The sequence below is a fragment of the Thunnus albacares genome, chromosome 12, assembly GCF_914725855.1.
Source record: "Thunnus albacares chromosome 12, fThuAlb1.1, whole genome shotgun sequence".
In the NCBI taxonomy this organism is placed as follows: domain Eukaryota; kingdom Metazoa; phylum Chordata; class Actinopteri; order Scombriformes; family Scombridae; genus Thunnus; species Thunnus albacares.
In genome coordinates, this window is record NC_058117.1 from 22,814,708 (window position 1) to 22,827,868 (window position 13,161).

The window sequence follows — 13,161 nt, forward strand, 5'->3', positions numbered from 1 at the left end:
TTGATGTTAGTGGGGGAGAGTCAAGGCACTCGGGTGTGCGCAAAAATGTCACATCCTTTGGATTTTTGGGGAAAAACCGGTCCACATCCTTCACATAGATATCAGTCCACAGGCTGTTACAGATAAAAGAGAAAATCAGGTAACAACTCATTCACTCATTGGCAATAAAAAACAATTACTACATGTAAAATGCTTCACAATTCTAAAATATAGAACCTTTAAAAAAATCCCTAAAATATCTTATTTGTCAAGTGGTGCCCAAACTTTTGCATACAACTGTATATATATATATATATATATATATATATATATATATAAAAAAGAAATATTTGAGATTTGGTGTGTTTTGGGATGCATTGTATTGTAATTTGGTTTGGTGTATTTCAAAATCCATAAACATTACAACCTTGAAGAAATATTTAGCTCCTTTATTTAAGACATTCAGCATACTCTTTTTCAAGTTTCAGCTTTACATAACTTTTCAATGATGTGCTGAACAAACCAGAGTGACTCCATGCTTTTAGTCTTTATACTGACTTATTAGCAGAAGTAAACCAGAGCTTGTTTTCCAGGTTAAAACAAAGATTGACCTCTAAAAAGCTTGTCAAGGACTTGCAGCACACAACTTAAATGAAACGCAGATGGTTGATTAGCAAATTATCTCAGCAAGTTAACTGTTGAATGAAGAGGAGGTCAAACTGTTTGGTTTGTGGTGGATTAGTAAAATATTTGGTGTGGTCTCAGGAGAATGTGTATGTCATTTACACCTTTGGTCCCCCAGTTCAACAACAGCTCAGACACACACTGTCCCCTAGTTGCAGACTACGTAGTGTATAAAGCAGATTTTGATTAAAGTTGTTAGTATGGATAAATGATATTCTTAAAAATGTCATTATTCACACTAAATTTGTTTGATTATTTCCATGGTTGTTAAAATGTTAATATATGATAGAAACACTAGAAACACTATTGTCCCACAATGCATTGCACAAAAGACATGAAGGGACTGCTCAAAGGTGGAAAAAATGAAAACAAATTATGAATAATAGTGAGGTAAGTCTTGGATAATTATCAAGTAAAAGCACAAAATGGTAGAGTGCAAACAGTATCATATGAAAAATGGTATATATCACATATTCTATACTGTATACTACATATACTATATATCACATACCAAAACCTCTGTATAAATCTGGGCTTTCTCATTTGTTTAGGTTTTTCTCCCCCTGGTGGTGTCCCTGAGTAAAGTTCCTGCATCTTTTCCTAGAATATCTAATGCATTATGTGTTTATAGGGAAGCAATTCACTGTGACGCATAACATTTAACATTAATAGGCTTTGTTCCACTGTTACATGTGACCATCTCCAAACCATTCAATAGTAGTACTGTAGTAAATGTATTTTTGGATCATAGCTACTTTTCCCTGCACTGTTGGAGAGGTCAGAAAGTCAAGATTAAACTCAGTTATATAAGAATCCCCAAGGGACAGATATGATCATGTCAGCATTAAAACCTGCAGTATTTTCTGCTCCAAAAATAATGAAAAAGAAATCTCTAATAATGTCTTCATATTGCAGTTTCTAATAATAGGCCCCTCTGTCTTTATTTATCCACTTGCCAATAAAGAAAGGTTATTCCCTATACGCATGTCAAATAAATACTGGCTAAATTACAGCTCTAAAATATTATTTCAGTCGTGGTTGTGTGAGACAGAATGAACAATTCTGTATCTATTCATTGCATTACTTTTTAATTGAAGAATCTGTACATCTTGTACACCAGCACATATAATTGTCACACATTATGTGTTTAGGTCCAATGGGACATTATATAAACTAATATAACAATATAAACAATCAGCTGACTGCAGTATGAAAAATTGTGTTGTTGTGGTAATATCACAATTCATGCAGAACTTAAGTGCCATGTGTCTTTGACAGTCCATGACATCAAACTGTTAAAACTCCAACCTGAGAACATAACAGCATAACATGATGATTTCCTGATGGTGAGCCGTCTTATGTGTTTGGGAGAACATTACAGTATCTAGACAAACAACTGGTACCTCACTAAAAGTTGAGCCTTCATATTATCTGACATTGTCGACTCACCTTCTCATATTATAAAGTCATATAAAACTTTACTTATCTAGGCTCAGTTTCTTGATAATCAATGGGGTTTTTTTCCCAGCAACCCTCTTCTTCTCACTCTGGCACACTGATTCACAGCTGGAAGCTCCCCAGTCTTACCGAAATCTGATCTTTTGGCCAATGAGCAGCTCCACTGGAGCTTTGTAGGTGGCACTGTGTAGCCATTTTTGGCCGCATTTCGGGAGCGGGGCCCTCGACGGGTGCCCCGAGAGCCCGTGCTATGACTGTCACTAAATATGGGCCTGAAAATGTGTTCAGACCGGGACTCTTGACAAGCATATGAAATTTGGAAAAGATCAGACCATGTGGAGTGAAGTTATAAGGCTTTGAAATGTCATGGTGAGACATGGAAATTGGCGTTGTCGTCACGGCAACACATTTGGACGAAAAGTCACCAACTTCATAACATACGATCTCCAAGGTCTTGCGGCTATTCTGTGTAAATTTGAGGTGGATCCCATGACCATACTACCCACAGAGCGTCAAAGTGTAAAACATGTAAGTTCCTGTTGCCAGTAGGTGGCGCTATGACTTAGATCCAATATTGACATATGGATGTGTTCAGGGCGGGACTGTTTATTTTTGCTCAATTTGTGACATGAAAAGTAACTACACATTAATGTTTGCTGAAAATATTGTTTTTTTTCCATATCATAGAGAGAATGTTTTTACATCTTTTCAATTAAAGGATCAACATGTAAGAATTCTTTCTCATTAGTGACACCGGTGGCCATTAAGTGAACTGCAGTCAGCATCCTGTTGCTTGCAATCGTGTGCGTGTTCGCCCATCAACAAGAGCAAGTAGCAGCGCGACACTATTGCAGGTGATGTCTCTTTCCTCATTTACACTTCTCATAATAACATAAATGATCTCTAACGTTGTCTTGTGCACCGTGTTTCAACAAAGCATCTTTCACTCACTAGTCAGACAAGTTAGCATAGTTTCTATTGTGGTGGGTGCCGGTCGTTTGTTGATGTTAGTGGGGGAGAGTCAAGGCACTCGGGTGTGCGCAAAATTGTCACATCCTTCGGATTTTTGGGGAAAAACCGGCCCACATCCTTCACATAGATATCAGTCCACAGGCTGTTACAGATAAAAGAGAAAATCAGGTAACAACTCATTCACTCATTGGCAATAAAAAACAATTACTACATGTAAAATGCTTCACAATTCTAAAATATAGAACCTTTTAAAAAATCCCTAAAATATCTTATTTGTCAAGTGGTGCCCAAACTTTTGCATACAACTGTATAAATATTTAAAAAAGGAATATTCGAGATTCGGTGTGTATTGGGATGCATTGTATTGTAATTTGGTTTGGTGTATTTCAAAATCCATAAACATTACAACCTTGAAGAAATATTTAGCTCCTTTATTTAAGACGTTCAGCATACTCTTTTTCAAGTTTCAGCTTTACATAACTTTTCAATGATGTGCTGAACAAACCAGAGTGACTCCATGCTTTTAGTCTTTATACTGAATTATTAGCAGAAGTAAACCAGAGCTTGTTTTCCAGGTTAAAACAAAGATTGACCTCTAAAAAGCTTGTCAAGGACTTGCAGCACACAACTTAAATGAAACATAGATGGTTGATTAGCAAATTATCTCAGCAAGTTAACTGTTGAATGAAGAGGAGGTCAAACTGTTTGGTTTGTGGTGGATTAGTAAAATACATAATGGGTGATATTTGGTGTGGTCTCAGGAGAATGTGTATGTCATTTACACCTTTGGTCCCCCAGTTCAACAACAGCTCAGACACACACTGTCCCCTAGTTGCAGACTACGTAGTGTATAAAGCAGATTTTGAGTAAAGTTATTAGTATGGATAAATGATATTCTTAAAAATGTCATTATTCACACTAAATTTGTTTGATTATTTCCATGGTTGTTAAAATGTTAATATATGATAGAAACACTAGAAACACTATTGTCCCACAATGCATTGCACAAAAGACATGAAGGGACTGCTCAAAGGTGGAAAAAATTAAAACAAATTATGAATAATAGTGAGGTAAGTCTTGGATAATTATCAAGTAAAAGCACAAAATGGTAGAGTGCAAACAGTATCATATGAAAAATGGTATATATCACATATTTTATACTGTATACTACATATACTATATATCACATACCAAAACCTCTGTATAAATCTGGGCTTTCTCATTTGTTTAGGTTTTTCTCCCCCTGGTGGTGTCCCTGAGTAAAGTTCCTGCATCTTTTCCTAGAATATCTAATGCATTATGTGTTTATAGGGAAGCAATTCACTGTGACGCATAACATTTAACATTAATAGGCTTTGTTCCACTGTTACATGTGACCATCTCCAAACCATTCAATAGTAGTACTGTAGTAAATGTATTTTTGGATCATAGCTACTTTTCCCTGCACTGTTGGAGAGGTCAGAAAGTCAAGATTAAACTCAGTTATATAAGAATCCCCAAGGGACAGATATGATCATGTCAGCATTAAAACCTGCAGTATTTTCTGCTCCAAAAATAATGAAAAAGAAATCTCTAATAATGTCTTCATATTGCAGTTTCTAATAATAGGCCCCTCTGTCTTTATTTATCCACTTGCCAATAAAGAAAGGTTATTCCCTATACGCATGTCAAATAAATACTGGCTAAATTACAGCTCTAAAATATTATTTCAGTCGTGGTTGTGTGAGACAGAATGAACAATTCTGTATCTATTCATTGCATTACTTTTTAATTGAAGAATCTGTACATCTTGTACACCAGCACATATAATTGTCACACATTATGTGTTTAGGTCCAATGGGACATTATATAAACTAATATAACAATATAAACAATCAGCTGACTGCAGTATGAAAAATTGTGTTGTTGTGGTAATATCACAATTCATGCAGAACTTAAGTGCCATGTGTCTTTGACAGTCCATGACATCAAACTGTTAAAACTCCAACCTGAGAACATAACAGCATAACATGATGATTTCCTGATGGTGAGCCGTCTTATGTGTTTGGGAGAACATTACAGTATCTAGACAAACAACTGGTACCTCACTAAAAGTTGAGCCTTCATATTATCTGACATTGTCGACTCACCTTCTCATATTATAAAGTCATATAAAACTTTACTTATCTAGGCTCAGTTTCTTGATAATCAATGGGGTTTTTTTCCCAGCAACCCTCTTCTTCTCACTCTGGCACACTGATTCACAGCTGGAAGCTCCCCAGTCTTACTGAAATCTGATCTTTTGGCCAATGAGCAGCTCCACTGGAGCTTTGTAGGTGGTGCTGTGTAGCCATTTTTGGCCGCATTTCGGGGGCGGGGCCCTCGACGGGTGCCCCGAGAGCCCGCGCTATGACTGTCACTAAATATGGGCCTGAAAATGTGTTCAGACCGGGACTCTTGACAAGCATATGAAATTTGGAAAAGATCAGACCATGTGGAGTGAAGTTATAAGGCTTTGAAATGTCATGGTGAGACATGGAAATTGGCGTTGTCGTCACGGCAACACATTTGGACGAAAAGTCACCAACTTCATAACATACGATCTCCAAGGTCTTGCGGCTATTCTGTGTAAATTTGAGGTGGATCCCATGACCATGCTACCCACAGAGCGTCAAAGTGTAAAACATGTAAGTTCCTGTTGCCAGTAGGTGGCACTATGACTTAGATCCAATATTGACATATGGATGTGTTCAGGGCGGGACTGTTTATTTTTGCTCAATTTGTGACATGAAAAGTAACTACACATTAATGTTTGCTGAAAATATTGTTTTTTTTCCATATCATAGAGAGAATGTTTTTACATCTTTTCAATTAAAGGATCAACATGTAAGAATTCTTTCTCATTAGTGACACCGGTGGCCATTAAGTGAACTGCAGTCAGCATCCTGTTGCTTGCAATCGTGTGCGTGTTCGCCCATCAACAAGAGCAAGTAGCAGCGCGACACTATTGCAGGTGATGTCTCTTTCCTCATTTACACTTCTCATAATAACATAAATGATCTCTAACGTTGTCTTGTGCACCGTGTTTCAGCAAAGCATCTTTCACTCACTAGTCAGACAAGTTAGCATAGTTTCTATTGTGGTGGGTGCCGGTCGTTTGTTGATGTTAGTGGGGGAGAGTCAAGGCACTCGGGTGTGCGCAAAATTGTCACATCCTTCGGATTTTTGGGGAAAAACCGGCCCACATCCTTCACATAGATATCAGTCCACAGGCTGTTACAGATAAAAGAGAAAATCAGGTAACAACCCATTCACTCATTGGCAATAAAAAACAATTACTACATGTAAAATGCTTCACAATTCTAAAATATAGAACCTTTAAAAAAATCCCTAAAATATCTTATTTGTCAAGTGGTGCCCAAACTTTTGCATACAACTGTATAAATATTAAAAAAAGGAATATTTGAGATTCGGTGTGTTTTGGGATGCATTGTATTGTAATTTGGTTTGGTGTATTTCAAAATCCATAAACATTACAACCTTGAAGAAATATTTAGCTCCTTTATTTAAGACGTTCAGCATACTCTTTTTCAAGTTTCAGCTTTACATAACTTTTCAATGATGTGCTGAACAAACCAGGGTGACTCCAAGCTTTTAGTCTTTATACTGAATTATTAGCAGAAGTAAACCAGAGCTTGTTTTCCAGGTTAAAACAAAGATTGACCTCTAAAAAGCTTGTCAAGGACTTGCAGCACACAACTTAAATGAAACATAGATGGTTGATTAGCAAATTATCTCAGCAAGTTAACTGTTGAATGAAGAGGAGGTCAAACTGTTTGGTTTGTGGTGGATTAGTAAAATACATAATGGGTGATATTTGGTGTGGTCTCAGGAGAATGTGTATGTCATTTACACCTTTGGTCCCCCAGTTCAACAACAGCTCAGACACACACTGTCCCCTAGTTGCAGACTACGTAGTGTATAAAGCAGATTTTGAGTAAAGTTATTAGTATGGATAAATGATATTCTTAAAAATGTCATTATTCACACTAAATTTGTTTGATTATTTCCATGGTTGTTAAAATGTTAATATATGATAGAAACACTAGAAACACTATTGTCCCACAATGCATTGCACAAAAGACATGAAGGAACTGCTCAAAGGTGGAAAAAATTAAAACAAATTATGAATAATAGTGAGGTAAGTCTTGGATAATTATCAAGTAAAAGCACAAAATGGTAGAGTGCAAACAGTATCATATGAAAAATGGTATATATCACATATTTTATACTGTATACTACATATACTATATATCACATACCAAAACCTCTGTTTAAATCTGGGCTTTCTCATTTGTTTAGGTTTTTCTCCCCCTGGTGGTGTCCCTGAGTAAAGTTCCTGCATCTTTTCCTAGAATATCTAATGCATTATGTGTTTATAGGGAAGCAATTCACTGTGACGCATAACATTTAACATTAATAGGCTCTGTTCCACTGTTACATGTGACCATCTCCAAACCATTCAACAGTAGTACTGTAGTAAATGTATTTTTGGATCATAGCTACTTTTCCCTGCACTGTTGGAGAGGTCAGAAAGTCAAGATTAAACTCAGTTATATAAGAATCCCCAAGGGACAGATATGATCATGTCAGCATTAAAACCTGCAGTATTTTCTGCTCCAAAAATAATGAAAAAGAAATCTCTAATAATGTCTTCATATTGCAGTTTCTAATAATAGGCCCCTCTGTCTTTATTTATCCACTTGCCAATAAAGAAAGGTTATTCCCTAAATGCATGTCAAATAAATACTGGCTAAATTACAGCTCTAAAATATTATTTCAGTCATGGTTGTGTGAGACAGAATGAACAGTTCTGTATCTATTCGTTGCATTACTTATTAATTGAAGAATCTGTACATCTTGTACACCAGCACATATAATTGTCACACATTATGTGCTTAGGTCCAATAAACTAATATAACAATATGAACAATCAGCTGACTGCAGTATGAAAAATTGTGTTGTTGTGGTAATATCACAATTCATGCAGAACTTAAGTGCCATGTGACTTTGACAGTCCATGACATCAGACTGTTAAAACTCCAACCTGAGAACATAACAGCATAACATGATGATTTCCTGATGGTGAGCCGTCTCATGTGTTTGGGAGAACATTACAGTATCTAGACAAACAACTGATACCTCACTAAAAGTTGAGCCTTCATATTATCTGACATTGTCGACTCACCTTCTCATATTATAAAGTCATATAAAACTTTACTTATCTAGGCTCAGTTTATTGATAATCAATGTTTTTTTTTTCCCAGCAACCCTCTTCTTCTCACTCTGGCACACTGATTCACAGCTGGAAGCTCCCCAGTCTTACCGAAATCTGATCTTTTGGCCAATGAGCAGCTCCACTGGAGCAGCTTGGGGGTTATGTCTTGCTCAAGGGCACATCAATGGAGGTAAATGAGGAAGGAACAGACACACACATCCTGCTCGGCTACGGATCGAACTTGGGGCTACCTGCTGTGATGTTTGAAACACTGACAACAATAGAACAATTCCTGCTCTTTCTGCTGTGCACATTCACATGTGGGAGCTGCCCAGTGTTAACAAAGATTTGTGTAGTTTCCCACTGAGCAGATACTCCAGAGCAGATGGGTTCAACCAGCTTCATTAAGAGCAATTCAGTCGCATGCTTGATGAAAGAATCATTAACTTTCACAGCCGTAGACCAAGGATTAATACCAGCAAACTTCTAGTCACCCTCATGCTTATAAGCCTAACCCAAAACACTTGGAGACTGCCTGCAGCACTGTTGGACTTTTAAAAAAGTAAGGAGTTACCTGTGTTGTTTGGTACTCAATGCAAAGCAAATTCTAAAATTACAATGCAATAATAAAAACTCTTAATTTTGCCTTTTTTTAAACCACATGACAACTGACTTTCAACCACAAGAGGTCAGTGAAATGATGTTTGTCAGTTTGATGTAAAGCCACACTTTAAAAAATAATGAAATACAGTGTTCTAATTAAGCATATATTATGCAAACACTATGCATCTCTTGGCAGTTTGGTTGTTATTAGTCCAAGATATACAGCCTTGTACTTGGACAGCTAATTAGCAACACACTATGTTAAAAATCCAGCACAATTTCCAGGTTTCTCTGCGTTATATACAGTAGATTCAATGGGAGAAACAGCTAACATTCCTAAAACATGTGATGTTTGGTTTTTATTGGCTCTTAATTCTCCGCTCTGTCTCTGCAGACTGTTGCAGTACCTTAAAGTCTCTCTGGAAGGAAGGAATCTTTGGAACATCTTCATGGAAGATGAAGGTTTCATCTTTTCCCTTTTGCACAATGTTCCAGCTGGTCAGAGCTACAGGCGCTGTGGCACCAGGGATGGTTTCATATTTCACTGCAAGACTGGTGGTGAATTATTCCTCTGCTCACACACGGAGGCCAGGGGAGGATGAGTCGGAGTGAGGAAGGGAGGGAGATGGAGGAAGCTGGGAGGTGCTCCTACTGCTGGGAGAGTCCATACCAGATGTCCAAGAGCACAGGGACAACATATGGACACACAAACACACACACACACACACACAGCCACACAGTCATTTGTAGCACTCACAGTGAAAAGAAAATGAAATTAAAATTAATGGGAAAAAAATTACAAATACTTGTCAGAGTCTATACCTGTCATTCATTTGAGCTCAAATAATTGATATAGAAAATGTGTATAACTATATAAACAGTGATATATAAAGAAAAGACATATAAGTCATATATCTAAATATAGGAATTAAAACAAATCATTCAATACTTATTATTTGCCCAGGTTTATACACATCATATAAATAAATATAAGAATTTTAAAAAAGTTAATTGAAGTTCAAAACTTCATTCCACAGCTTCAATGACAATTTGACAGTGAGTTTAACCTACATCCCAAACATCATTTTACCAGAATCAAGTTTCCAAAATGGCAGTCATTACATTAGGGAATTAATTTTTTATGAGCTGCAACTGAGAGCAGTAAGGTTGCTGCAGAGGCATTAGCCTTGAGCACGGCTTTCATGGCATTATATGTCCAGGAGATGGCAGTGTAGAGCAGGAAACACACACACACACAATGCCAGTTAAAGGCAACAGCAGGTAGTGAAGACTGTTAAGACTCAATCTACCTTTAATCACTGCTTGAAAGCTCACATTCAAGTCATGAACATATTTCCCTGCAAAACTGAAGATTTCATGAAACTTATGAGTTATTGAATGTGTAATAGGACTTGATGATGATATGGGCAGACATGTCAGGTTTGTATTCATACAGCAAAGGTATGTATTAAAATGGCAATGATTCAGCACTTCTTGTGTCATAGTCACATAAATAGACAAGACAGACAGCATTGGTATATAATGTATGATTATATTTGTCTTTTTCTTCATCCTGAATACGCATATTAAATTCATGAACATAATATTTTCTCACACTCAGTCTCCTCGGTGCTGATGTAACAATGTAATGAATAAACCGATGAATAATTAATCACTCTGCAATTGCCGATGAAAGATTAAGTGGTGCATTTTCCTGTAATCGAGATGCTCGCTGAATTCCAAGCGAACAACTATCCGGTACTCTACATACATCACATCAGACTCTCACACACGTGCACACACACGTACAACACAGATCCACTAACAGGTCAAAGGGTAGCTGAAGCAACTGGAGCACAACAGTCTGTTTCCATCTCCAGGGACTGGATTATTCTCTTTCTCTCTCCCTGCCTTCATCTCTTTACCATCCTCTCCCCCCCCCCCCCCCCTCACTATTCAATCACAAACAATTGCACAGACTGGACTGTAAGTAAATCTGTGTGTCATCTTCTTCTACTTGCCCTCGTGTGGCTTTCCATTCTGCATTCTGCATATTGTTTTAAAAGACTACAACAGAGTGGGTTTCATGCGGTTGTCGATTCATCACCTTTAAATAGCCGCTGACGTGAGTTCGGTCAAACCTCTAAATATGTCAAGTTTTGCCTGTGATTTTTAACATTTAAAATCCTGTAATCATTCCTACGTCGTCCTTGAGAATGATGCAGCAGCTGCTTTGAGCTGACTTCCAATAATTCAGCGTATTTGCTTTCGCTTGCAGCCCTGCCATCGAGCGTTTGCCAAGGGAGAGCGAGAGATCAATCAATGGACCAGCTCAACATACAAAAAGCGCCCCTGTCGAGCTCTCACATCTGAGGCAAATCCATATTTCATATTTCCTCCTTTTTCATGCAGATGGAGGGGAGAGTAAGATGTCTCTGCTCTCCTGACATTGTTCCTATCCCCCCTGACAGCTTGATGTGATTGCATTGTCAGCCCTCTGAGTCTGCTGGTGCTCGAATGCTCTTGGTTAGAAGCTGGATGTGAGGAGGCAAGAGAAACAGTGTTCCTGGGCACAGACATGGCATACATATTTCAGTAGTTTCAGACTACATATTTTAGAAGTTGCAAGCTTAGTGTCAACCCACAAGTGGATAGCCTAGTTTGGTGTATGACTGGCATATTGCATTGCTCTCTCCCTGTTTTTCCTGTTTGTCGAATGAGCACAAATGTATCTCTCTCTCTCACACACACACACACACATACACACTGATGTCGGAACATCAATCTCCATCATGTCAAAAATCCGCGAGATGCAAACCGATATTGGGATCCCACCCAGGGTCAAGTCCTCATCAAAGTCAATCTAATTTCCTGCAACTCGAGGGGAAACTGACGACTTGGCCCCCATGTTGCCGTGGCAGCCAACAGCCCCTCTCTGCTTATGATCAGTCTGTTGCCATAGCAGCCCCGTGGAGCTTTCCTGCCAGTCAGTCTAGCAGAGAAGACGAGTGAACCAGGGGTGCCCCCATCCAGAGAGGCCTGCATGTCTTCATCTGTTGCCATGGCACCGTAATAGCGTTCTGGATAGATTTGGCATGGCAGGGAGTCAGTTCCTTTATCTTCCAACGCACTATATTGAGCCGAGCTTGCCTGTGTTCAGTGCTCACAACATGGTGAGCAGACAAAGGGATCCAAATGTGGGGAAGGTAGATATCAAGGTAGTGTATCTTTATTGAGATCTAGAGCAGTGTGCTCATCGGGTGCTAATTAGGAGGTACATAGAGATGGTGGATGTTAGGGAGACATGTAACCTGGAGTGGACTCTGCAGCTGACTCGCTTTGTATTAGAATGAGTAGATGTGTGCAGTCCTGCAGTGTATTCGTAGTAATGATGTACTGACTCAAATGTGTGCTTGAAAGTTAGAGAGCCAGGCATTTCAGTTCAAGTCCCACTTGATGAATTAAACTGAAGTAGACAATGAAATGAATGTATTTAAATGATCACTTTGCCCCAATTACAAATTTAAATTGCGAAAAAACTGTTGAGATGACGTTGAATATTTCAAATGTATTTTTTTAATGGTTTCAGCACCACAAATGAAATTGTATTCACATTTGTTGAATTGGGAAGACAATTTTTTTTTTGCAATTTGAGTGACCTGATGGATTCATGATTTAAACAGAAGGTGTTGATTGAAAGTAACATTAAATGAAAGATGAGACACAACATGCAAGTCTTCCATTTTCATCACCTTTTTTGTCGTGGTAGATGTTAGAATACACTTCAAGGTTTATAATATAACTTTTGACCAAGAGATAGAAAGTGTTGTGTGCTGCATGTTTCTCTTTCCACCTTTCTCTTCTTACCTGATCACTCTTAAAGTATATACTCAACAAATACAGATGGGTGACAAATTAAAGGAAAAACCAACATAAAGGGTCTAAGTAAAGTGTTGGGCCCCCACATGCCACCAGAACAGCTTCAGTGCGCCTTGGCATTGATTCTACAAGTCTCTGGGACTCTACTGGAGGGATGAACACCATTCTTCCAAAAGATATTCCCTCATTTGGTGTTTTGATGATGGTGATGGAGAGCGCTGTCTAACATGTCAGTAGAAAATCTTCCATAGGTGCTCATTTGGCCAAAACTGGGCCTGCTCAGCATTTTTATACATGCCACAGAGCAAGGTTGGATGTTAATTGTTTAA

General features: G+C 38.1%; 1 long non-coding RNA gene across 2 annotated transcripts; it reads left to right on the forward strand.

Moving 5' to 3' along the window:
- The first annotated feature begins 2,873 nt into the window (after positions 1 to 2,873).
- LOC122994000 lies at positions 2,874 to 10,443 on the forward strand. 2 transcript variants are annotated; one of them, XR_006406482.1, is made up of 3 exons: positions 2,874 to 2,975; positions 5,980 to 6,085; positions 8,400 to 10,443. It is a non-coding gene; the product is annotated as an uncharacterized LOC122994000 (long non-coding RNA). The 2 variants fall into 2 exon arrangements; XR_006406483.1 differs by having other exon boundaries at positions 9,348 to 10,443.
- Positions 10,444 to 13,161: the final 2,718 nt, after the last annotated feature.